The following is a 27,991-nucleotide window of genomic DNA, read 5'->3' as shown; positions in this document are numbered from 1 at the left end:
AGTAGAGAAGCAGAATTTTTTCAAGCCTAACTTTGACCGTTTAGCAAATATTGAAAAGTCTCAAGACAAGCAGCAAGCTCAAATTTCTGATCTTTTACAAAATTAAGCTGCTCAACAAGTTCAGCTTAATGAACTTCAAAATTCTGTGGAATTGCTTGTCTCCCTGCTTCTTCCTGATGATGCCAAAAAGGGGGAGAAAGTAATTAAGTCCAAATGCAAGTCTACTAAATCACAGAAAGAAAAAGATGATGAAAATGAAGATCAGGGAAACTCTGAAAATGGTGGAGGTCAAAGAAAAAGCAAAGGCTCTTTATTACAGAAAGACAAAACTACAAGTCAAAGGCTAAGTTCTGATGCTGGCAAGAAATCAAGCTCAGGTAAACAAGTTCTAGTCAATCCTGAAGATCTTGATGAAGAGATCTCAAAGAAGCTATTTCTTAAAGAAAATCCAGGGATGGATCTTAAAATGCTGGAAGAAGAAGAAGCTAGACTGAAAGCTGTTATTGATAAGTCACAATCTAAGTCTAAAGCTTCTACAACAGCAAAGAAACCTCCACAGGCTAAAGGCATTGTGATTAAAGAAAGAACAAGTGTTGAGGCATCTAAAGCCAAATCAAAAGTGGAGTATGATCCAAAGTTTAAGGGCAAAGGTAAAGTTGATGAACCTGTAAGGGTTTACATGCCAACTATGGATGAACAAATAGATGCTGATGAAGATACTGATCTGATTTTGAAGAACAAGAAAGATTCTCAAACAACCTCTAACAGAGCTCAAGTTGTTCAAAGTCAGGAGTTAGTAAATTCAGATGCTAGAAGGAAGCAAGCAACCTCTGACACAACTCAAGTTAACTTGACATCAGGAGATAAGGGAATAACCTCTGACATTGCTCATATTAAACCTTCAACTACTCTACCAGGATTCACCCAAGCTAAATAATCTGCTTAAACTCTGAAGAGTACATCAAGAGGTTTTCAGAGTAACTTGCTTCTAGGAAAGGAGGCAAGAGATAAAACTGGTTTGGGAAATGCTAATGAAAGAAGAGTAAGCAACACAACTCTAGATCCTACATCTCTGTCTGAACCAGGAATAGGCACAACTCCTGAAAGATTGGATCAATTGGAGTCTGTACAGATGGTTTAACACTCTGCACTGAAAGAATAGGTTATGTTATATTTCATGACAGATGGGAGGGTATTCCAGATTAAGCAGGATGCTATTAACTTGAAGTACTATGAAGAAGTAGAACATGTGTTATATTTGCTTCAAGTAAAGAACAAGTCTACAGATGATGCTACCAAATTCTTAAGGTCTAATATTGAGAGACAGAAGAAACTTTACAGGATAAAGTCTGAGAGCTCATACTATCCTAAGTACAGAGCTCATGATGGAAAAATTGTTGAAATGAAGCCTAACACTGCAAAGATTGTTACTACCTTTTTGGGTTATAGGGTTGTTGAATTCAACATAGAATCAGACAGAGCCTATTATATCAGACTTAATGAGGATATAAGAAAGGCAAAGATCAATGATCTCAGAGCTTCTATCTTTCAGATAAGTGAAGATACAGCTGAGCTAAAAGAAGCCAAAAGGAGGATATTGAATGAACTTGCATATTCTGAGAGATGTCTTTTGAAGAATTATCTCAGGACAACTCCTAATATTAAAGAGATCACATAATGAAACCAAGTCAGGGACTGCAACTGATAAATTATGAAGAACATACAGGCTAAAGTTGATATCAGACTTTAAGGATGGTAAAAGCTACAAGTATTGTAAGTTGTAGTTTCTTAGTCAAATTCTCATGTGCATTTGTACTTAATGTTTTTGACATCATCAAATATATATTGAACTTGTATATTATGCTAATTTACAAGTTGGGGGAGATTGTTAGATATATTTAAGATGTCATGTCTAATGTGTTTCATGTTTAGTTTTCAGATCTTAACAAACAGGAAATATCAGTACTTACTGAAATCAGCACTTACTGGAAGTCAGAACTTAAGGATATCAGTACTTAAATTATTAGGAGATAATTATCAGAAGATGGATATCATAACTTAAGTGCAGGAGGACGAACAGTTAAGGAAAGGTTGATTGAAAGGAAAGAAGATCAAGACTAAATAAAGAAGAGATATGCATGGAGAAGATTTCTATGGAAAATAGAAGACTTGGAAAAGAAGATATCTAATTGATATATTTTAGGATACATAATCATATTCAATATCAATTAGAGATTATCTTGTAACTGTGTAGTATATAAACAAAAATATATGGTTTACACTATATGTGTTATCATAATCGAAGTTATTATTTATTGTAACCCTAGCAGCTCTCGTGATAATTTGTTCATCCCTGAGAGAGGACAGTTCCATATTGTAACAGAGTTTATTGTGTTAAATAAAATCTATTTTCTGTTACTTGTGTTCTTATATTCGATTTGATTGTGATAAACACTGTATTCAACCCCCTTCTACAGTGTGTGTGACCTAACAATTACAAAGGCCTTCGCCAACAAATGTTCTAATTTCAATGCAATCCCTATACTCAGTCAACAAATCGGGTGTGCTCTCATTAATCAAACTGATTTTGATTATGTAAGTATTGTTTTAGGCTTTATTGGGGATAGGATGACATAAGATAGGAATACTGTCTATTTTTCTAGATTCTGTCAGCTTATCTATAGTTTTTGTTGTTCTGATAAGCCCCAATTAGCTAAAAGAGCTTTTAATGACTTATTATCTACTGATAAATAAGAAGGCTGTGTTAAGACCCCTCTAAATTCCTTTATCTGTCAAACAAGTCTTAATAACCTATGATCCAGTTACATACACTGCACTATATCCTGATGTACAACCATCTGAACCTCAACCATCAGCACCTACCACCACTACACAAACACCTCACACTGCCCAACCACAACCACAACTAACTATCTGAACATACTTCAAACCAACACAATCATCTCAACCATCAGCACATACCATCAGGCCTTCATCTTCCAAACCTTCTACGAGGGCAAAGTCTGTTTCTCAACCTCAACAAAAGCGAAGGAAGATGATTCTCAGAGATGAATTTGATAGTGAAGAGGAAAAAGTTAAAGCACGGGTTCATGCATCAGAACCTGTGACAATTGAAGCTGATAATGTTACTTCTCAGAAAGAAACTACAGCTCAAAGTTCTGATACTTTAAAGAGGAAATCTGTAAGTTCTGATGCTGCAACAGCAACTCCTTCACTGGCAAGGAGACTGAAGAAAATGATGGCAGAAAGGTACAAGGCCAAGCCTATATCTGAGGATTCAACTGCAGCTGAGGAAGGGGATCAGGAATCTCTGATCTCATTAGAACCTGTGGTAATTGAAGCTCTGTCATTCCCTACTCAAGCTCAAGATACTATGTCAACACCTCATGTCTCTCTTATTAAAGCTATAGATGATGCTGAAGAACAAGCTACAACTTCTGAAATAGATATTCATAATATGAATATACCAACTGTTCTTTATCTGGAAGCTCCATCTACAGCAGCTCAGCAATCTCCAACTCATTCTCCAATCTTAGATGTTGAGATACCATCTACACCAGCTCTGGAGATAAATTCTGATGCTCAGAATTTAGATGATGTTATTCCAGAATCTCTAGTTACATCACACACTCTTGTGATGTCAGAAAATAATGAATCTTCCTCAAGTTCTGAAGATAGTGTTTCTGTTGAGACTCCAGTTCCCATTCGGGGAAAGGAAGAATTGGTCAAGAATTTGTTAAACAGGATGCTCATGTACCTTGGGAAGAAACTCACAGGGGAGTTGAGTGGACCAAGAAGTGGAATGAATCATATTTTATTCCAAGCACCAAAATTCTGACAGAGCATGTGTCAAAATCTGATGAGTTATTGTCAAATTCTGATTTCAAGACTCAACTCAAGGTTACAGCTATGAGTACAAGAAGTATTCATGGTCTACATTCCATTACTCATGATAAGGTTGATACACTAAAGGAACATGCTGATAAGCTAGATCTACAGATCAAGCTTGACAAGAACAGATATATCAGACCTACTCTTGAGAAAGTTGAAGCCATTGAGAAGATTCAAGATGAGCAACAGTCCCAAATTACTGAGGTCCTAAAAAATCAAGCTTCTCAGAAAGCTCAATTGGATGAAATCCAATCTTCAGTTGAACTTCTTCTCTCTCTCTCTCTCTCTTTCTTCCTGATGATGCCAAAAAAGGGGGAGAAGGTAGTTAAGTCCAAATGTTCACCTACTCAAATACTGAAGAAGAAGGATGACAAAGGTGATGACCAGGGAAACTCTGATAAGAGAAAAGATCAAGGAAAAGTTCAAGGAAAATCTTCACAGAAAGTAATTTCTGATGTTAGCAAATCTTCTACATAGAACAAGTCAAGTTTTGATAAGAAAAGTCTGATGTCAAGTTCTGATATTCTGATTCAGTCAGGATCTAAAGACTCTCAGAAGTTTTTACAAACTCTGAAGCTAAAGGGGAAGTAGACTACTGTTTATTACAAAGATCCTAAAATCCAGACACTTGATGAGGAGATAGCTAGAAGATTATTTCTGAAACAAAATCCAGGAATGGATTTGGAAACTCTCAAGGAGGAAGAAGCTTGATTTGCAGTTGAGAAGACAAATCTTAAGTCTAAAGCTTCTGATGCAAAGAAACCTCCAACGCCTAAGGAAAAAGGCATTGTGATCAAAGAAAAGTCAAATTATGAGGCTTCAAAGTCCAAGACTAGATCACAAGCTGAGATTGATCCTATGTCAAAAGGAAAAGAAAAGGTTGATGAACCTTTAAAGATTCAGAAAAAGATAAGTTCTTCTGTTCCAGTCTATCAAGCTACAATGTAAGATGATGATTTGATAGAAGATGAAACTGTTCAAATTCTGAAGAGAAGAAAGATAACTGAAGAATCTAAAACAACCTCTGACACTGCTCAAGTTGTTCAGAATGAAGAACAGCAAGTTACAAAAGAAACAACAAATTATGATCAAGCTATCAAGACATCAACTACTGACATTGCTCAGGTTGATTTGAAAAAGATGACAATTGCTGATAAGAAGAAGTTGTTATGGAAGAAAGCTACTCTAGTTGAACCAAAGTCCAAACTTATGATTAATCAACTCGCAACATTTGGGTTGAAAGCCAAGCAACCTAGAGATAGAGCTGGATTAGGTTCTGATGAGGAGAAGATACAAACATTAGTAGAAGTTACTCTAAGAGATCCTTTCATGTTGACAGACAAACCATATGAACAAATCAAACAAAAGTACCTTGACAAAGTGCTGTCTGCTCAAATTGTGATAGATGCTCATGATAAGGAAAATATAAAAGAGAAATTGATCTTATTTCTCAATGATGAAAGAACCTACAGACTAGCTGATACTGATGTGCTAAAGAAGTCTATCAGGGAGCTTCAACATATTCACTATCTTCTGGAAGTAAAATATGATATTACAAGAAGATGGTCAGAATACTTTTTGAAGGCTATAAGAGATCTTCTCAGAATCTCTGGTACAAAAGCTTCTCAGTATATACCAATGATTACTGAAGATGATGGAAGAGAAATTCATATGCTGAAGAACTCTGCTAAGGTGGAAGTTATTCTGAAAGGAAGATGCTTATGTTATAATGAAAACTCTTCACATTCTAGAGTTATCAGACTTGGTGATGGACTTGAAAGAACATCAATTCAAGCTCTCAGAACAGCCATTTATCAAATTGGAGATAATAAAGATGAAGAACTGATGCAGGTCAAAGCACAGTTAGTTGAAGTTCTGAGAAAAGCTGAAGATAAGTTGGTAAAAGATTTTGTTAAGAATCATTATGGATTCAGATTGATCCAGTGATGTTGGTAAAGCTACAAGGACTGTAAGTTGTAGTTAATAGTCTTATTAAACTCTTATTGCATTTGAACTTAAATGTTTTTGACATCATCAAATATATTAACTTGTATATTTTTGCATAATTTACAAGTTGGGGAGATTGTTAGATATATTTGAGATGTCATGTCTAATATATTTCATGTTTAGTTTTCAGATCTTAACTAACAAGAAATATCAAAACTTACTGGAATCAGTACTTACTGGAAGTCAGAAGATAGATATCAGAATTTAAGGTCATATCAGAACTGTGACGGCCTCAACCCCGGGGTCAGGAGTTGACGTCACTAAACACAACTACCAAAAATATAAACAACAGAATTATTATTAAAATATAATAACTTGACCCCAAACCAAGATCCGATCCAGGTTCAAGTATAATTCAGGTTTTCAATACTACAAACTCTTTATTCAACATCTAACACACTCTAACTTTATTCAGCAACTCCTCAGACCTCATGGCCTAATACAAACTACCTTAGAGGAGCCGGGTCCATAGGGTGGGAACATGGGTCGGTCTGACTGATCTTCTAGGCATCTGCGAAATATACATAACAGTTTGCAAGGGTGAGCATAATCGCTCAGCAGTACCAAGATATGAATAACAGAATAAAAACCGGAATGTAATAATAAAAGGAACAGTACTGTAACCATGATATCAACATTTCATAATAAAAATCAAAGGTAACTGGATATCAATAATTAGCATACTTTATTAAAACAATATAGTAGTGTGCTGTGTAATACCAGAGTCCAATTTTAGCATGCTAATCATTTTATAAAACCGCTGTATCAACCAATCATGCTCTTATATAATTCACAAATCCCAATCAGATATATAGTGGATATGTGAAGACAGCTGATCAGGCTATCAACACCAGACGGCTCTAACTGCCATCCCATTTACCTGTTCCGGAACTCAAAGACTAGCTAGGTCTCTGACCTGCTGGACTAATCGGTTTTATAGTGCGCGCAACCGAATTAGCCTCTTACGCCACCTCAATAAGCCTACTCTGGCCCAAATGTATCCCATATCTGACCGTTTTATCCAGTTTTCAAAACACTTGTACCTATCTCATTTTTCCAAAATCATTTATTTAACCAGCACACATATAAAATATGTTTCGCAAATCATTCCATTCGAGATAGGTACCTTTCGAAGTTACTTTTCCCTAAAACAATTTGAAAACAGTAATTTTATAGCTACAGGGGATACGTAACTTAAAACGTTTCTGTTCCATTACGAGAATAAACATTTAGCTATTCATATGCACTGAACCATAAAAGAATGGTCAGGGGTACTTGCCTTGCAACGCGTTACAAAATCCTAAGTAGCTTTCACACTGACTTCGATCCTGGAAAAACTCGACTGGTATCTACAAATACAGAGTACCCTAATTAGTTACACCGACATGCTTGATATCCTCAAATCCTAACAACTCAATCCGATAACCCGACTCGTATTATTATTCACATAAACTCGTAATCACATAGTCACATAGTCAGAATATTGATAGGGGTAACATGTATAATATAAATACATACATTTTCAAATATATTTTTAGGAAATTTTGGCAGCATCTTATTTATTTATAAGACTACCCGTCGACTACAATCGACGTAATCAATCACACAATTCATAATATTACTTCATCCTTTTATACAACTTACATCCCAACACCAATCACAATTATTTATTTAAGTCCGAAAATATTTTACATAATTATTTTATTTTATTTATTTATAGAATTTAGGACTCAGAACATCGTCATCACCGTCCACCGTCGACTCACAGAAGTTCATCATCAACGGCGGCGCAATTTATTGGCGCCCGATATATTACGGATTCCCAAATAAATTATACCGATTATTTTAAAACCATTTCCAACACGAATAATTAATATCACGAATATTAATCAATAATTCCCTGCAATAACGGAATTTAAAAATTAAAATCTGCAATAATCCAACCCAACAGAACATAAACAGCCCACAAAAATCCAAACCACCAGCCCAACAGTCAATAACCGTAAGGCCCAACAACAAAACCAAGGCCCGAATGCACATGTCCAACAACAGAGAACCACAGAGCAGCAACCACAGCACACACGGCCACGCGCCGCCACACACACACACACCGCACACAGCACAGCACACACAATACAGCACATATGCACACACAGAGCACACACATGTATATATATATGTATACCAACTGAGCAAGAATTGAACCAAGCCAAACTGAAAAACAGCGGCGGCTCACCGGAAAAACAAGCCGGAAAGAAACAGTAAGAGGAACGAAGCCCAGGGAAGCAAAAGGAAGAAGATGATAGCCGAGAAGAAAAAAAACCGAGCAAACTCGAAGTATTCGAGAGAGAAAACAGAGAGAATTGAGAGACAGTCGAGAGAGAGAGACAAGAAAAGTGATGTTTATCCCCTCCCCCAACTGATTACTCAGCCTCCTGACTTAACCAACACACGACACGTGTCCAATTTCGTTGGATACGTGTCGTTTTATTTTCGTTTTAACTGACTGCAAGCCCGACACGCTGTTTTAATCTATTTTTAAGGGTACAATTTATAAATAAGTATTAATCTGAACATCGCCAAAATAGGCTTAATATGATACGAATATTCCGAAGTTATTTAAATCATAAGTTTCGAAATTTTAAAATAATTTTTAAGGTGCGCTTTATACCCGCTTTTTAACGAATAACGAAACAACGCGCGGGTAAAACGATTTCCGAAAAATTTCCAAAATATTTTAAAATGCTCAGAATAATACGAACTTGATAACATAAAATTTTCGTGACTTTTAAAAAATTTCTGAATTAAATATGGATTTTACAAATAAGCACACTCAGAAAATTATTTAAAAATAAATAATCAACGAAATATTGATTTCTTAATTTTATAAAGTCCTAAAAATAATTATTGAAATTATAAAATTAGAAAACAAATTTTAAAGACAATTCAAATATTTATGGAATTAAAACTACAATAAAATCTCTTTTACAAGTGAGATAAAATCATATAACTCACCAATAAATCACACAATTCTAATCCCACATATTAACAAATCATAAATACTTAATTAACAATCAGTAACCGCTGCCAAAATCAATAGACACGTTTTATTTATTTACTTAAACCTTTATTATACTTCCAAATATTAAAAATAAAAATACACGAGTCGTTATATCCATTCCCCCTTAAAAAGATTCTGTCCCCAGAATATGACTTAATTAAACAAATGAGGATATTTATCAAGCATGTCTGACTCTAATTCCCAAGTAGATTCTTCTACTCGAGGATTTCTCCACAAAACTTTTATTATAGGAATTGACTTATTCCTAAGGACTCGTTCCTTACGGTATAGGATTTGGACCGGTTGTTCCACATAGGACAAATCTGGTTGAAGTTCAATCGGTTCATATTCTATGACTTGATTAGAATTAGGAACATAGGGTTTCAACATAGATACGTGGAACACATTATGAATGTGCTGCCACTGCGGTGGTAATGCTATCTCATAAGCGACCTTTCCCACTCTCTTCAAAACCTCAAAGGGTCCTATAAATCTAGGGCTAAGTTTACCCTTCTGACCAAACCGTACTAACCCTTTCCACGGTGACACTTTTAATAACACTAGAGCTCCTATTTCGAAGTCCATATCTTTCCTATGTAAATCTGCATACTTCCTTTGTCTATTTTGAGCTGCTTCCAACCTTTTCCGAATCAACACTATGGCATCCTTGGTTTACTGAACCAACTCAGGACCTAACACTTTCTTTTCTCCTACCTCATCCCAATACAACGGTGATCTACACTTACGCCCATACAAAGCTTCGTAAGGCGGCTTCCCAATACTGGCATGATAACTGTTATTGTACGAGAACTCAATCAAAGGTAGGTGCTCATCCCAATTACCTTTAAAATCCAGAACACAGACTCTCAACATATCCTCTATGGTCTGTTAGGTCACACACACACACTGTAAAGGGGGTGAATATAGTGTATAGTACAATCAAATCGAACTTTAATAACTCAAGTAACAGAAAACAAACTTTATTGGAACAATAAACTCTGTTACAGTATGAAACTGTCATCTCTCACTGATGAACAAATATCGCGAGAGCTGTTAGGGTTACAATAATTAATCTTCTCGATTATGATAACACTTCTAGTGTAAACCCTATGTCTGTGTTTATATACTTCACAGTTACAAGATAATTGCTAATTGATATGGAATATAATTCTGCTTCCTAAAATATATCAATCAGATATCTTTTCTTCCAAATATTCTATTCTTCAGAGAATTCCTTCTTCATGCATATCTCTTTTTATGTTTGTCTCGATCTTCTTTCCTTTAACCAGCTGACTTCCTTATCTGAACGTCCTTCAGTACTTAAGTTCTGATATCCATCTTCTGATGATTATCTCCTGATAATATAAGTACTGATATCCTTAAGTCCTGACTTCCAGTAAGTACTGATTTACCCTATTTAAGTAAGATCTGAAAACTAAACATAAATCACATTAGCCGTGACATTATCAAATATATCTAACAATCTCCCCCAACTTGTAAATTAGCATAATATACAAGTTTAACAGATATTTAATGATGTCAAAAACATTATGTACAAATGCATGAGAACTTGACTAGATAACTACAACTTACAATCCTTAAAGCTTTACCAATATTTAACTTCTGATAACAACTTCACTCTGTATTCATATCAGAATTTAAGCAGCTGTAGATCTTGACTTGGCTTCATCTTCTGATCTCTCTGATGTCAGGAGTTGTTCTGAGATAATTCTTCAACAAACATCTCTCAGCATATCTGAGTTCATCAATCATCCTCCTTTTAGCATCTTTAAGTTCTGCAGAATCTTCACCAATTTGAAAGATTGCAACCCTGAGATCATTAATTTTAGCTTTCCTTATGTCCTGATCCAGTCTGATCATATCAGACTCAAGATTGAATTCCACAGCCCTGTAACCCAGAAAGGTAGTTATAATCTTGGCAGTGTTGGGCTTCATCTCAACTATATCACCCTTGTGATCTCTGTACTTTGGAAGATATGTGTTGTCAGACTTAACAGAATAAAGCCTTTTCTGTCTCTGAATCTAATTCTTCAAATAGTTTGCAGCACTTTCTGTTATTCTGTCATTCACTTGAAGTAAGAATAATATATGCTCCAGTTCTTCAAAATACTTCAGTGGAATGGCATTTTCCCTTATATGATAAACCCTACCATATGTCATGAAGTACAACAAAATGTGTTCTTTCAAGTAGGTATGGTAAACCATTTGTACAGATTCCAGTTGATTCAATCTCTCATGAGTTGCTCCAATACCTGGTTCACTTAAGGAAGTTGGATCATTGGTAGTGTTCTGTATTCTTCTTTCATCAGCACTTCCCAATCCAGTTTTATCTCTTGCTTCCTTTCCATTAACCACTCTTGCTTCAAAACCACTTGCAGCAGTCTTCAAAGGTTGATTCTGTTTGGCTTTAGTAAATCCTGGTAGGAGTGTCTTTGATTTATCAGAACTAACTATCTCTTGACTCTGAACAACTTGAGCCATGTCAGAGGTTGTCTTAGAAACTTTTCTTAAAGTCAGAGCAAGATCAGCATCTTCATCAGTAATTTCTTCATTCACGGGAGGCACATAAACCTTGATAGGTTCACCAACTTTTTCTTTGCCCTTGGACCTTGGATCTATCTGCAGTTGTGATTTAACCATGATTGCTTCAGGATTTGTCTTTTCTTTTATCACAATGCCTTTGAGTGTTGGAAGTTTCTTTTTACCAGAAGCTTCAGATTTAGATTTGACTTTTTCTGATTTAAGTCTGGCTTCTTCTTTCATTAGACTCTCCAAGTCCATTCCTGGATTTTCCTGAAGAAATAACTGTCTTGACATTTCTTCATCAAGATCTAAAAGTTCATCAGAACTTATCCTTTTACCAGTAGCAGAAGTAATTCTTTTTCCAGCATCAGAACTTGTTCTGTGACTTGTGATTTCAGCTTTTCTTGATGAGAAACCTCTACCTTGACTATGACCTCCACCCATTCCAGAGGTTCCTTGGTCATCTTTTTCATCATCCCTCCCCTTCAGTGTCTTATCAGTTTTGCATTTGGACTTAATTACTTTCTCCCCCTTTTTGGCATCAGCAGGTAACATAAGAGAGACAAGCAATTCCACTGAGGCTTGGATTTCATCAAGTTGAGATTGCTGAGAAGCTTGATTTTTCAAAATATCATCAATCTGAGATTGTTGTTTCTCTTGAGTCTTTTCAATATAAGCAACTCTGTCAAAGGTAGGTTGGAAGAATTTTTTCTTGTCAATTTTCTGAACTTGTTCTTGCTTGAGTAATTCTTCCTGAATTTTATGTATTTCTACATGAGTAGTGGAATGAAGACCTTGCAGATGTTTAGTACTCAATGCAGTGACTCGAAGCTGTGTTTTAAAATCATCAGTAATTAACATCTCATCAGCTTTTGTCAAGTGCTCAGCAAGATTCTTTGCAGATGGAACACAGGTAACTGAGTTCCATTTCTTAGTCCACTCCTGTCCTGCAGGAGTTTCACTCCAAGGCACTGGTGCTTCTCTGATAACAAACTTCTTAACTAGTTCAGATTTAAGAACAGTTTGTTGAGGTACATGTCCTGAAGGACCTGCTTCATCAGCATCTGCATTTGGAGTAGCATCACCAGTTTCATCAGCATTTGCAGCATCAGAACTTACAGAATCAGCATCTTCTGATAAAACAACAGTATGAGAAGCAATTGAGGCTTCAGCATCATCCTCTAAGTGCTGATCTGGTTCCAAGTTCTGATCAACAACCATATTCTGATGATCACCTAGAATCTGATCATCATCATCTAGATGCAGAGAAGGTGTAGTAGATAATTCTGAAGTTTGAGTAGCATCAAAGACAGGTATTGTTGATGGATGAAGTGCTGTTGGAGCTTCTAAGTAAAGTACCTCAGGCACAACCATGTTTTGAATATCAATTTCAGCACTTGTTCCTGGATCAACAGGAGATACAGTCTTTTGAACAGGAGACATAGATGGTGTATTTGTCATTTCAGTAGCAGCTTCCTGAGGTGGAGTTAATGGAGAAGCAGTGGCTTCATCAGATTCTGGTTCATGTGAGATCAGAGATTCCTGATCCCCTTCCTTAGCCGCCGCTTCCTCATTATCTGAAACTGGCCTTTTAGCTCTCTATTTCTTGTATCTCGTAGAAGGTGGGGATTCCTTGGGAGTTTCAGCAAAAGTCATTCTTCTAAGTCGTTTGAGAAGCTTAGATCCCCCAATTCCAGAATCCTTCTGAGAAGGAACTTTCTCAGCTTCTTTGACAACAGGTTCTGATGTAGAAACCTGTTCCTCACTATCAGATTCATCTCTCAAAACAATCCTCCTTCTCTTCTGAGGTGTTTGAGGAACAGTCTTTGTTCTCTTTGGCTTGGAAGATGAAGGCTTCACAGTAGGTGTTGAGGATGAAGGTTGAACTGTCTATAAAGTTGAGAGATATGATTTGAGATATGTTCTGAGGGATGGTTGAGGTATAGATGGATGAGTGGTATGTTCTGATGGTTGCTGTGGTGTTTGGAAGGTGGTGGTAGGTTGGACATCAGGATAAACAGATCTATAGGTTTGAGGATCAGAATTTACTAAGATCTGTTTTACAGACTGAAGAATCTGTAAAGGTCTAACCACCTTTTTCTTAAGGTCAGCATTTACCAGGTCATTAAAGGCTCATTTTGCAATTTTGAATGGTGGAATTAAGGTACTGGCTAGTTGAGGGGGATTAGTACAGCAAAAGTTATATATAAGCTGACAAAATCTAGCAAAATAAACTACATTTCTATCTTCTGTCATCCTATCCCCTATGAAACCTATCACAGCACTTGCAAAATCAAAATGAGTTTGGTTAATGATAGCATACCCGATGTGCTAACTCATTATAGGAATGACGTCAAAGTTGGAACACTTATTCCCAAAAGCTTTAGTGATGCAGTAAAAAAAAAGCTCCATTCCTTTCTGATATGAGCCCGTTTCAACTGTCCAAGCTTAGCCAAACTCTGCTCATACCACAAACTGGCCATTAACTCTTGAAGAGCTGATTCCTCCGGGGTTGAAAAAGTACATCCTTATGGTAAATGCAGGGCCTTGCGAATTGTACCAGGAGTAACCACATGTGTAGAATCATCCACTTTGAAAACAATACTGGGAGTACCATGTGTACCACCAAAACGTAAGAACTTGTTGGCTTGAAAAGACTGAAGGCTGGGTCAATGCATACCCAATTTCACTGTGTGCAAGAAGATCTTGCACAAAATGCAACTCAGACGGAGCTTCAGCATGATCGAGAATTACAACATAGTTATTTGGAACAAACTTAGCTCCATCAATGATCAAATCCTTAGGTGCCATGAGAAAAATCGAAAATTACGAGTTGCCTGTTAGGTGTTTGAGAAAATGTCCACTTGCAGTTTTTTAAGAAAAAACCGTTCCACTTACCCAGTAATTCCATTAATCGAGGTAAATCAGTTTTAATTCAAAATTGAAAGTGTTCCCACTTATTCAATTATTTTTCACTGCAAAACCAATATTCTGAGAAGAAAATTCAAATATGAGAATGACCAAAATTAAATCAAGTAAATAAGTACTGATATTGTAAGATCAGAACTTAATTTAAATTAAAATGAAAGGGTCATCAGAATATGGATTTATCAGGATTTATCAGTGCATTTAAATTACAAACATCTCAGAGACAAAAACTTGCAAAAAGTAGAAATTCCATTAATATATTAAGAGAATACATTCATGAAATTTAAATTACATCAGAACTTTACAAGATTGTCCTAAGCTTCTAAACCTAACATCAACAGCCTTTGTCCTAGCTCAAGAAGCAGGGCAAGGCTGACGATGAAGAAAAATAGGAAGAAGAAAATAAATTATTTCTTCTTCCTACTCTCTACAAAAAGAATAGCGAGTCTGATGATTCGCTCTTGCTGGCGGAGAGCTTCCAGCCTTTCCTCCTCCAATCGCTCCAGATGGCGATGGTAGTCCATGTAAAAGAACAGGAGGTGGGTGAGAACCTCCTGGGGAACCGAGTCCCAAATCTCATGAGGAATGGCAGTGACGTGCCATTCCTGCTGCCAGGATTCACAGCTCAGCTCCATGTTGAATGTTTCATAGTTCAAAAACATGTTGTAGTTGACCATGGTTTTGTTTGTATGAATAAAATGAAGGTGAGTTTGTGAGAGAAGAATTGATGTGTAGGCTGTTGCGAAGTGTTTATTTATATAGGCAAGAGAATGCCAGGAGACGCAAGGAATTTTAATGCTGACAGGTAGAATTAATTCTACCTCGTCTCCCTAGACTTGGAAGACGAAAAACAGTCATTGGAAAGGTAAAACTAGGTTTAATGCGCACAAGAAACAAGTAAAAATTACTGTGCAAGTACGTGTACCACTATCCCTAAGTATATTGACTGTTAATATTCCGCCCCAACATATTCTGATTTAAAATGAGACTGTTTTTAGATTTTATCCACGAATAAGTCAAGTAAAGGATCAGAATTTAATATCAGAACTTAGACTTATATCAGAACTTAACAGTTATCAGAACATGATTTCTTGACTCGAAAAATGAATGCCTATCTTTGTAATTCTTCACACAAATTTTGATATAAATTCTTCAGAACTTAATCATCAGAACGTTCAAGAGAACATGTCCTCAGAGATTATGTAATATGACACATAAACTGTTCATCTAAAATAACATAGATCACCACAGTAATTTTCATCATTCATATGGAGTGTTGAGTGTGTGCATTAAGCTAAATATCAGACAAAGAGTAAAGTCTGATTCACTTCAGTACATCTTAGAAATAAGGCATAACTAAAACTTTACTAAAAATATGTCATTATTCTGAAGCCTACTATTAAATGAGTTCATGCTTGAGTCCACCTCAACTGTTTTGTGCTAATTTTGTGCATCTTTTTAAATTCCATTTGACAGTGGCTTCTCAGTGTAAGTGAGTCACGACTGCTTATCAGAATTTATGCTATTATCAGAGTATTTCTCCAGTAATCATAGAGTGTGAAAAGTCACCAAGAAAATATGTATTTGCTTTTCTAATGCATATTACTTAATACCAGCAATGCACTTGGGTCTTCCCTTCCACATTTTTACTCTAGATCTCAAAGGAGTACCTGATTTTAATTCCTTGATTCTTTTTCTTTTTCTTTTGATAAGTAAGGTTTATCAGCACTTAGTACATTCAACAGATTTACTAGCATCAGAACTTAACAGATGAGAAGAATTATTCTAGTTTGTGACTTAGTAAGAAGATAGACAAAGTAAACTCAACTAAGCTCAATATCAGAATTTGCTTGTGTCAGTAGATTTCCACAGAAATAATTACTTAAAACATGAGATTTCTAGTTTATTGAAGACTACTAGGTCAGCATCTAACACAGGTATCTTCATAGGATATAATAGTTACTTAAACAGACATATCAGTATCAGAGTTTAGAAAGTCACATCAGACACCAGTCAGTACTTAAGCAATTTTCAATTAATCACAGAATACACAAAGAGAGTAATTTCTGTAAATACTGATCATACAGTCTGATGCATCAGAACAAAACTAAGCAGATTTAAAGAAAGAACCTGAAACCATTCCAAGTTCGTTTACCAATCTTGTAAAAGTAGCTTCACACAGTGGTTTTGTGAAGATATCTGCTAGTTGTTGATCTGTTGGAACAAAGTGCAATTCCACTGTACCTTCATCCACATGTTCCCTTATGAAGTGGTACCTGATGCTGATGTGCTTTGTCATTGAGTGTTGAACTGGATTACCTGTCATAGCAATAACACTTTGATTATCACAGTAAATAGGGATTTTGAAATATGTTAACCCATAATCCAGTAACTGATTCTTCATCCAAAGAATCTGTGCACAACAGCTTCCTGCAGCAATATACTCTGCTTCTACAGTTGATGTGGAAATTGACTTTTGTTTCTTGCTAAACCAAGAAACCAATCTGCCTCCAAGAAATTGGCAGCTTCCACTTGTGCTTTTCCTGTCAATTTTGTAACCTGTAAAATCTGCATCTGAGTAACCTATTAGTTTAAAATCTGATTCTCTGGGATACCATAATCCTAGATCAGCTGTTCCCTTAAGATACTTGAAAATTCTTTTCACAGCTGTTAAGTGAGGTTCTCTTAGATCTGCTTGAAATCTTGCACAAAGATAGGTAGCATACATGATATCAGGTCTACTAGCAGTTAGATAGAGTAGTGAGCCAATCATACCTCTGTAATAAGTAATATCTACTGATTTACCAGTATCCTTGTCCAGTTTTGTTGCAGTGGCCATGGGAGTGGATGCACTTGAACAATCTTGCATTCGAAATTTCTTCAGCAAATTTATGGTGTACTTAGTTTGACAAATAAAAGTGCCTTCTTCATTCTGCTTGACTTGAAGGCCCTGAAAATAGCTAAGTTCCCCCATCATACTCATTTGATACCTTGACTGCATCAGTTTGACAAACTTCTTGCAGAGTTTGTCATTTGTAGAACCAAAGATAATATCATCAACATAAATCTGGACCAAAAGTAAGTCTTTTCTATGGTTGAGGTAGAACAGTGTTTTGTCTATAGTTCCTCTGTTAAATCCACTTTCCAGAAGAAACTGAGCTAAAGTCTCATACCATGCTCTTGGAGCTTGCTTAAGTCCATAAAGTGCTTTATCAAGTCTGTAGACATAATCTGGATATTTGGAATCTACAAAGCCTGGAGGTTGTTCGACATATACTTCTTCCTCCAATTCTCCATTGAGAAAAACACTTTTCACATCCATTTGACAGACAGTAAACTTTTTGTGAGCAGCATACGCCAAAAATATCCTTATGGCTTCCAATCTAGCAACTGGTGCAAATGTTTCATCATAATCGATTCCCTCCTGTTGAGAATATCCTTTTGCAACCAGCCTTACCGTATTCCTTGTAATTATGCCATCACTATCAATTTTGTTTCTGAATACCCATTTTGTACCAACAACAGATCTGTTCTTTGGTCTTGGAACTAGGGTCCAGACTTTGTTTCTTTCAAATTCATTTAACTCTTCCTGCATTGCTTGTACCCAATCAGCATCTTGAAGAGCTTCTTCCACTTTCTTTGGCTCAGTCTGAGAAAAAAAAGAATTGTAAAGACATTCACTTGAAGTAGCTGTTCTAGTTCTGACACCTGCATCAGGATTTCCAATTATCAAATCAGGTGTATGTGATTTAGTCCACTTCCTTGCAGATGGAAGATTTTCTCTAGAACTGGATGCTCCCCCATGATCCATGCTGTCTTCATTAACATTTTCTGATGCTCCCCCTGAAACTATGCTCTCTGAGTTGGATTCTTCACAATTTAGATTTTCAGAACTATCAGAACTTGGCTTATCAGAACTTGACGAATCAGAACTTGACGAATCAGAAATTGAAGAGCCAGATGTATGTTCAGATGCTTCTTGAGATGTGGTTATATCTTGAGTATGCTCCCCCTGCATAGGTGCATCTTCCTTTGGCGTAGTCACCACAGTTTCAATAACATCAGAGTTTAATCCATCAGAGTTTGCAGTATCAGGATTTAGATTGTCAGGATTTTCAGTATCAAAATTTGAGTCTTCATTTTCAAATCTCAGCTGATCATGATCAATAAAATCTTCAATCCCAGTATTCTTCTTATCATCAAAAGAGACATTAATAGATTCCATGACCACTCTTGTTCTCAAGTTATAGACTCTGAAGGCTTTTGTGGAAAGTGGATATCCAACAAAGATTCCTTCATCAGCTTTTAGATCAAATTTGGATAGCTGTTCAGGATGAGTCTTAAGAACAAAACACTTGCATCCAAATACATGAAAATACTTCAGATTTGGCTTCTTTTTCTTCACCATCTCATATGGTGTCTTTCCTTGCTTGTTAATGAGTGTTGCATTCGGAGTAAAACAAGCAGTCTGCACAGCTTCAGCCCATAAATAGGTTGGAAGCTTTGCTTCATCAAGCATTGTACGTGCAGCTTCAATGAGAGTTCTATTCTTCCTTTCAACAACTCCATTTTGCTGCGGAGTTCCAGGAGCAGAAAATTCCTGCTTGATTCCATGGTTTTTGCAGAACTCTTCCATTATCAAATTCTTGAACTCAGTACCATTATCACTCCTTATTATTTTCACTGAGTCCTTGATCAATTTATCCAGTTGCTTGACATGATCAATCAAGATAGATGCAGTTTCACTTTTTATGTGCAAGAAATACACCCATGTGTATCTGGTGAACTCATCCACTATGACCATAACATATTTCTTCTTTGTAATAGACATGTTTACTGGACCAAATAGATCAACATGTAGTAGGTGATAAGGCTCAAGAATTGATGACTCGGTCTTGCTCTTGAATGAAGATTTCCTTTGTTTGGCCTTCTGACAAGAATCACAAAGACCATCAGGAGCAAATACTGACTTTGGCAGTCCTCTCACAAGATCTTTCTTGACCAACTCATGTATATTATTGAAGTTTAAATGAGAGAGTTTCTTGTGCCAATTCCAGCTTTCTTTAATTGATGCTCTACTCATCAGACAGATTGTAGAACCATCAGTACTTGTTGAAAGCTTGGCTTCATAGATGTTACCACGCCTGTATCCTTTCAGAACAACTTTGTCTGTAGATTTACTTACAACTTCACAGTGTTCTTCAAAGAAATCCACATGATAACCTCTGTCACAGATTTGACTAACACTCAGCAGATTATGTTTAAGTCCTGAGACCAGAGCTACTTCTTTAATGATGACATTCCTAAGATTGATATTACTATATCCCAATGTTTTTCCAATGTTGCAATCTCCATAAAAAACACTTGGGCCAGCCTTCTCCACAAAGTCTGATAGCAGGGCTTTATTTCCAGTCATATGTCCTGAACATCCACTGTCCAGAACTAGGATGTTTTTCCTGTTGCCCTGCAATCACAAAGACCACTAATGATTAGTTTTAAGGACCCAGACATGCTTGGATCCTTTGGCCTTATTAAGTCTGTTAACATTTGCAGAGGATTTAGCATCAGAGTTTATGTTAACATTTTTCTTATCAGAATTTACACTATCAGACTTTGAATCAGAACTTACACTAGAAGGAACAATGGTAACTTTCTTTAAAGAAGGTTTTATTTGATAATAATCATAGTACAGACTATGATATTCCTTACAAGTATAAATGGAATGCCATAAACTACCACAATGAAAACAAGGATTTTGTGGCTTATATCTAACAGACTGACTCTTAACTCCTGACTTTGAAGGTAATGAGTTTATGTTCTTATTCTTCCTGCAAAAAGAAGCCATATGGTTAGAACTTCCACAGTTATGACACGTTTTCCTAGGAGCTTCAGGAACAGGCTTATAATCATTATTTTTATTCATACCTTCCTTTCCATTCCTATTTTTCCTAGGTGATTTTACCTTGTTTGCATTCTTAACATCTTTCAGCTTATGCTTAAGCTGCTTCTTAGTCATTAAGCCTACGTTTACTTCAGTTGTCTTTTCCTATTTTAGTTTGTCAGAAGTTAATTCCTTTTTAACTTCTAATTTCTCATTATCAGACTTTACAGCTACAAACTTAACAGGCTTTAGCTTAGAATTTTGTTTAACAGCTATAGGCTTAACATCTACAGTTCCTTTATCATTCTTATCCTCTCCATAACCTAAGCCCTCTTTCCAGTTTTCACTACTTAACAAATTCTGAGTTGTTCTGCCAGAGTTAGTCCAAGTCCTGATAATCTCTCTTTCTTTTTCTAACTCAGCTTTTAGAGATTCATTCATTTTAAGCACTTCATCCCTAATATAGAAAGCATCATCTCTATCTTTCTGAGTTTGATGGAACATGACTAACTCTTTTTCTAAATAATTATTCCTCTTTTTGCAAGCAAGATTTCAGAAGTTAATCTTTCACATGTTAAAGTTTGATCTCTATAACTAATGAACATGGTTTTAAGATATCTTCTCAACTCATTAATATCATCAGTATGAAAGGCATAAGTAGTTTGAGGTACCTTTAATTCAGCAGCTTCACAACTGCTTTCAGCACTTGCCTTATCAGCATTTGCCATCAAGGAATAATTCTCCTCACTTTCAGAATCTGAGGTGTCTGTCCAGCTTTTCTTCTTTGTGACAAGAGCCTTGCCTTTGTCACTCTTCACTTTCTTGCAATCAGGAGATATGTGGCCTTTCTCACCACGGTTGTAGCATTTGACATTTGTATAATCTCCTCTGTCAGACTTTCCTCCTCTTCCTTCAGATTTTCTGAAATTCTTCTTATCAGAACTTGTGCCTTTCCTGGAAAACTTCTTTCCCTTCCTGAACTTCTTGTATGCAATCTTTGTGATCCCTTTCACCATAAGAGCACACAGCTTCATCATCTCTTCATCAGCATCCGTCTCAGGCAAGCTTTCAGATTCTGAGTCATCATCACTTTCAGAACTTGATGACTCAGTATCAGACTTTGTGAAGAGAGCTTTACCCTTGTCTTTCCTTGAGGTAGCTGCCGTGGGGGATTCTTCTTCAGCCTTAAGAGCAACTGTCCTTGACTTTCCTCCTTTCCTCTTGCTTCTTTGTTCCATCTCAAGTTCATGAGTCTTGAGCATTCCATAGATTTTATCAAGAGTTGTTTCATCAAGATTATAGTTGTCTCTTATTGTTGTTGCCTTCAAATCCCAGCATTCAGGAATAGCTAACAGGAATTTAAGGTTTGAATCTTCAAGATCATACTCCTTATTAACCAGTGACAAATCATTCAAGAGTTTGACAAATCTATCATATAAATCAGTCAATGACTCATTAGCCTTTGAGTCAAAGTGTTCATACTCTTGAGTGAGTATTGTCTTCCTGTTTTTCTTGATCGTATCCGTTCCTTGACATCTTGTTTCCAAAGCATCCCATATCTCCTTTGCAGTCTTGCAGTTTATTACCCTGTTTGACATTACATTATCAATAGCACTATGCAGTAAGTGTCGTACCTTAGCATCCTTAGCAATTGATGCGATATCTTCAGCAGTGTAATCACTCTTTTCCTTTGGTACAGACTTTGCTGCTTCACCTGCAACTACAACAGCGAGCTTGGTTGGTTTGTGAGGCCCTTCCTTGATTCTATCAAGATATTCTGGATCTGTAGCTTTCAGAAACATGGTCATCCTCACCTTCCATATGGCATATTCAGATGGTCTCAATATGGGAATTCTAATAGTCTCATATCGGCTTTGAACTTGTGTCTTTGGAGGTTCTTCAGTTTTGGTGGGCTTAGTTGGAGTTTCTGTTTCAGACATAATTGTGTTTGGATCTTAAACTGTTTGTGCGTTAACATATAGGCTCTGATACCACTTGTTAGGTCACACACACACTGTAGAGGGGGTGAATACCGTGTATAGTACAATCAAATCGAACTTTAATAACTCAAGTAACAGAAAACAAACTTTATTGGAACAATAAACTCTATTACAGTATGAAACTGTCATCTCTCAGTGATGAACAAATATCACGAGAGCTGCTAGGGTTACAATAATTAATCTTCTCGATTGTGATAACACTTCTAGTGTAAACCCTATGTCTGTGTTTATATACTACACAGTTACAAGATAATCGCTAATTGATATGGAATATAATTCTGCTTCCTAAAATATATCAATCAGATATCTTTTCTTCCAAGTATTCTATTCTTCATAGAATTCCTTCTTCATGCATATCTCTTCTTATGTTTGTCTCGATCTTCTTTCCTTTAACCAGCTGACTTCCTTATCTGAACGTCCTTCAGTACTTAAGTTCTGATATTCATCTTCTGATGATTATCTCCTGATAATATAAGTACTGATATCCTTAATTCCTGACTTCCCGTAAGTACTGATTTATCCTGTTTAAGTAAGATATGAAAACTAAACATAAATCACATTAGCCATTACATTATCAAATATATCTAACATCTTATTAGTACTCTAGGTGGTATATAAGTGTATGTAAAGATCGTCAGAATTCAAATTCGAACACTTTGATTTTTCTCGAAAATCCACCAGATACAGAAGGAATTGAGTATAAGGTAACAGAATAAAAATGATTTAAATTCAAGGATTTTAAGAGGGGATCATAAAAAGAAATATAAAATTTTGAGAAGGGTTTAGGGGAACCCAAGTAATAAGATCCCGGGTATGATCCCTCAAACGATAAACGAGAATGAAAGTTAAGCGAACCGTATAACAGATCAGCGATCATTAGCCAAGTAATTAGAAGTTAATCAAAGAGGTTAGTGGATGATGATGTCATCACACCAACAAGAAGAAGACAAGTGTGAGAAGATGACATAAGCATGGTGACTTAAGCATGACAAATGGAGGGATTGGTTGGTTAATTGTGAGCCATTCATTTTTTACCATGGTAAAAAGTTAATTAACAAACAAAACAATATCAACCAAGCCAAGAAAAATAACACAAAACTTGACTTTTCATTTCCAAACAAGCAAGCTCTCGGCCCTTTCTCATTTTCAAAGAAAAGAAAATCAATTTTCAAGATCCAAGCTTTGATAATTTGTGAGGTAATTATCCCAGGTTCCTTAAGCATAGATATAGCTATCCTATGAATCTAAGCTTCCATTTCCTTCACAATCTCTTCCAATAATTCATGGAAGAAGAGGGTGAATAGTGTTTTCAAGATCTTGAAAATTTTGATCTTGTGTTTTTGTTTAGATATAGCTTTTGTAAGGATTTTCAAGGGTGGTTCCAAGCTCCTTAGTTACTTCTACTCACCAAGGAAGGTTTAATCTCATACCCTAGCCCTACTTTTGAATATTTAGAGTTTTATGTTTGGTATGGTTCATGAGAAGCATGATTCTTGTATACTTAGAGTGTGGTTGGATTTGTAATAAGTTTGAAGTTGTAAATCTTGATTATTGGTTAATGAACTTAAGTATAGATTTTAGTTCATGTTTGAGGGTAGTATAAATTGGACATCTTGAGATGTTGGGGCTGTTGTAGTAAAGTATGGATGGAGTTTGGTTTTATTAATGATTGTGGGTTGATTTGTGGATTGATTGGAGTGGTATAAATTTGGTAATCGCGTAAACATAGCCGTCGTAATGCCCAATTTACCTTAGACTGTTTTTGTTCTTAACTTCAGGACCCGTGAACTCACTGTAGGTTTTGACCATTGCCATGATTAGATAGTTCATGTTACGAGCTTCATTTTGATATGTGGTTCGTTTGAATCCGATGTACGGTTTAGGAGAAACGACCGTTTTAAGTAACGGCATTTCGTGAACGAACCATTACCCCTCGTCTTACTTTAAAACCTTGGTAAAGGCCCTTAAATGACTAATTGGAGTATGAAACAATTATGTAAAGTGTATTAGGCAGTTGGTAGAGTACTCGCGAAAGAATCGCCTTAAAATTCTTAATGGTTAATTTATTAAAAATGGTGGAGCCGAGGGTACTCGAGCGACTTAAGTGAATCATTAAGGGTATAAGCGACCATAAGAGAACGTTAGAGTCTAATTGGTTAAAGTCTAGATTCTTAAGCGACTTTGGTTTAATTCTGACTTATGTTGTTGTTTATAGGTTATCGGACCCACTCTAAGCTTAAGTCTATCCGGGAACACTCAGGCAAGTTTTCTACCCGTTATACTGTTGTTGTGATGTATATATGTATATGCATTATCTTGTGATAAGTGCATGATTGTTATTAGCAAATCTTGCGATATATTGGAGCATGCTGATATGGTATATATGCATGTCTGTTTCGTAATCTTGATATCTAATTGTTGATTCGATTGCTTATAAGTTGCATAATACCTATGCTAGAGATAAGCAGTAGTTGCGTGTACCCTTAGTATAGGGGACCCAAAGGTGAACATATTGCTAAACCGGGAGTCGATGTTCCCAAGTATAATATATATATATATATATTTATATATGTATATAAATATAGTTTTCAAAACTATTAATCGAATAAGGTTTATTCGATAACTTTATTCTATTTAATGAATACTATTTTGAATATTCATTCGAGGACTCATGACTCCGTTTATTTTAGTTAATGAATATTATTTTGAATATTCATTCGAGGACTTATGACTCCGCTTATTCATTAAGTAATATTCTTTATTTTATTAAAGAATGATGTTCGATAATCAAACTTATTTTCGATTATTCAAATAAAGATCGTACTTTCGTATAAGTATATCTTTGGTTATTTATTATTCATTTCAAGTATGAGTTTTAAAACTTTTACTTCAATTATTTATATAGAGATTATCCTTTATGGGAATATAATTTAAATAATAATATTCAGATATTTTCTAATATATCGGGACTGATTTATTTCATTAAATCAGCATTACTCCAAATATTCTTAAAAATATTTTCGAGTCTTCAAAATGATTTTTAAAAGTTAGAGCGGATCCCAAAACTCATTTTTATATTTAAGATCTTCCTTTCAAAGGGGATTTAAATACTCACTCAAAACCTGAGGGATCCGGCTCTGAGGTGTATTTTATATTCGCAACAAGGCTGTTGTTTTGAGAAAACGTCTTAATTACTTGCCCAACATTCGGGAAGTAAGTCCATCTATTTGAGTCGGCATAAGCAATATGGGCTCAGTGGGCATCCATGAAAGTGTAAGTGGCTCAGTGGGAGTCCATCAATGCGTAAGTGGCTGAGTGGCAGTCCAGCATAGGTCCTAATGCGGCCAGGGTGATGACCAGTGGGGAATTCGTCCATCTACTAGTAGAAAAGGTTACTTATTGGTATCTTTGCCTGATCAACAAGATATCAGGTTTATGCCAAGGTTTTCTCTTTTCCAAATTCATTGGATATTGCAACTCTGTTTATAATTTTCATAACAGAGGTTTTCAAGGAGTGTATGAAATGTATATATATATGTGTATACATATATCGGGACTTAATGAAGTATCTCGTAACTTCATTATTTATAATGATATTTCAAAGATTGAAACTATCCAAGTCTTTTCTTGTAGTCTCATCTATGTGATGAACTTTTGAAACTGATTATACCTTGAAAGGTGGTAGTTCAAGTAGTATTCGGAAAAGATATAAGTATATTGGAGTATCTTGTAACTTCATCTTTTCAACTTATATCTGGTTAATGATTATCTTATGCATGACAAAGATTTTCACAAAAACATTGAGACAAGGTTAGATATATGAGATCACCTTGCAACGATATTTTAATACAGTTATAAACTGGAACTCTGTGTTTATTATGCATGGAAGAGGACTTCTAAGATTTTGAAAAGTATATGTACATATATACTGAATATTTTATGACTTGGTCGCGTTAAGATGTCAAACTTGGTTCATTTCTTGTTGACCAAGACTTTCATGAGTACTATGAGAATGCTCATATATTGTTAATTATTATACATATTATTTCGGTGGACTTGTTGCTCGCCCTTGCTTTCTTCTTTCATCACACAACAACAGATAGAAAAGATGAATAGGACCAAGCTCCCAATTCGCAAGCGGTTAGGAAACGTTCCGCAATTTTCTGGAGGCGTTGATGCCGTAGTAGCTGAGGTAGGAATTACCAATAGGCTAGGCTTTCAACTGTTGATGCACCAGACTTATGTATCTATATGAATTGTAATAATGGCAAGGAAATGTAAATTTATTCAGAAACCCTTTTGTGGTATAATGACTTATAATTGTGGAATAAAATGACTTGTGTTATTTTTTGGTATTCATCTCTGAGACTATAACTTGTGGTGTGTGTGTGTGTATATTGTGGGGTCATAATACGCAGTGGTTGGTTGTTTATTAAGATTAAGAGTTGTTAAGAGAATCGGAACTCGTGACAACCCGGATCCCCGAGCCCGGATTTGGGGGTGTTACACTGAGCAAACTTGTACATGTGGAAAGTGGAAAAATTATCTGTTAGATCTCAATATGTTTGTAGAAGGGGGGTTGAATACAAACAATACCGTTTAATTGAATAAAATGCGGAATAAAAAAGGTGAAATAAAATTCAAGTTAAATAAAACTATTATTAAACTTGAAAGGTGTTACAACAATGGTATCGTTTACAAGGAATTAATCTCAAATAAATTATTCCAAATCTAGAATAAATTCGACATGAACTTTTTCTATTTTTGTAATAAAAAGGATCAAATGCTAAATGCAATTTGAGATTAAGTTCTAGGGATTTTGATCCGTTAGATAGTTACACAAGAACAAGAAAAGGATTTCTAGTAGATTAGATTTAACAATAAATACTAGAAATAAATGATCTGTGAATTTGCAATAAGTTATCTGCTATTTTTCTCTGTTCTGTGTTCTTCTGTATTTGATATTCAATGCACTGCTTCTGTTAAAAATCAGTTTCAGTTCTTTTATATTAAATCAATCCTTGATTTAACTGGCAAGACAATCCTTTTAGCTTAGCATGACAATCCTTTTAACTGGTAGGACTTTCGGTAGGACTGTCCATTGAGCTGATAGAACTTTCGGCAAGACAATCTAAATGAACTAGCATGACTTTCGGTATGACTATTGATTGTCATACCGATTGTCTTGCTAATACAAAAGATAGTCTTGCTGGATTAAAACAGATTTTAATCAAATAATAATTCTGAATTAATTAATCAATTAATTCAATTAATTAATAAATTAATCTTTGCAGATTTAATTTATTCTCTTAATTAAATTATATGACTTAATTAATTAATAGAGAATTAATGCTAATCTTGAGCAGCAACCATTCTTCTAAAAATCTTCTAAAAATCACTGTCAATTATGAATCAATTCCACCACTTCAATGTTGACACTCGATGTACTATCTGGTTCATGAGTGACTAACTTCCGTGACGTTTCTTCATGCCTTGACTTTGATACTCTTGATTTTCTTCAGACTAAATCCTTGTAATTAATTGATACCCTGACGAGATCTCTGTCACTTGATTAAATCCACAATCTTGATTTATATCACTGAGGCTTGATCAATTCTTGAGCTTCTTCCAGTGAATTAAGTCCTCAAGTCTGTAGAC

This window comes from Apium graveolens, chromosome 7 (assembly GCF_009905375.1).
Source record: "Apium graveolens cultivar Ventura chromosome 7, ASM990537v1, whole genome shotgun sequence".
Lineage (NCBI taxonomy): Eukaryota > Viridiplantae > Streptophyta > Magnoliopsida > Apiales > Apiaceae > Apium > Apium graveolens.
The sequence above is the reverse complement of the archived record's forward strand: the minus strand, read 5'-3'. Positions refer to the sequence as shown.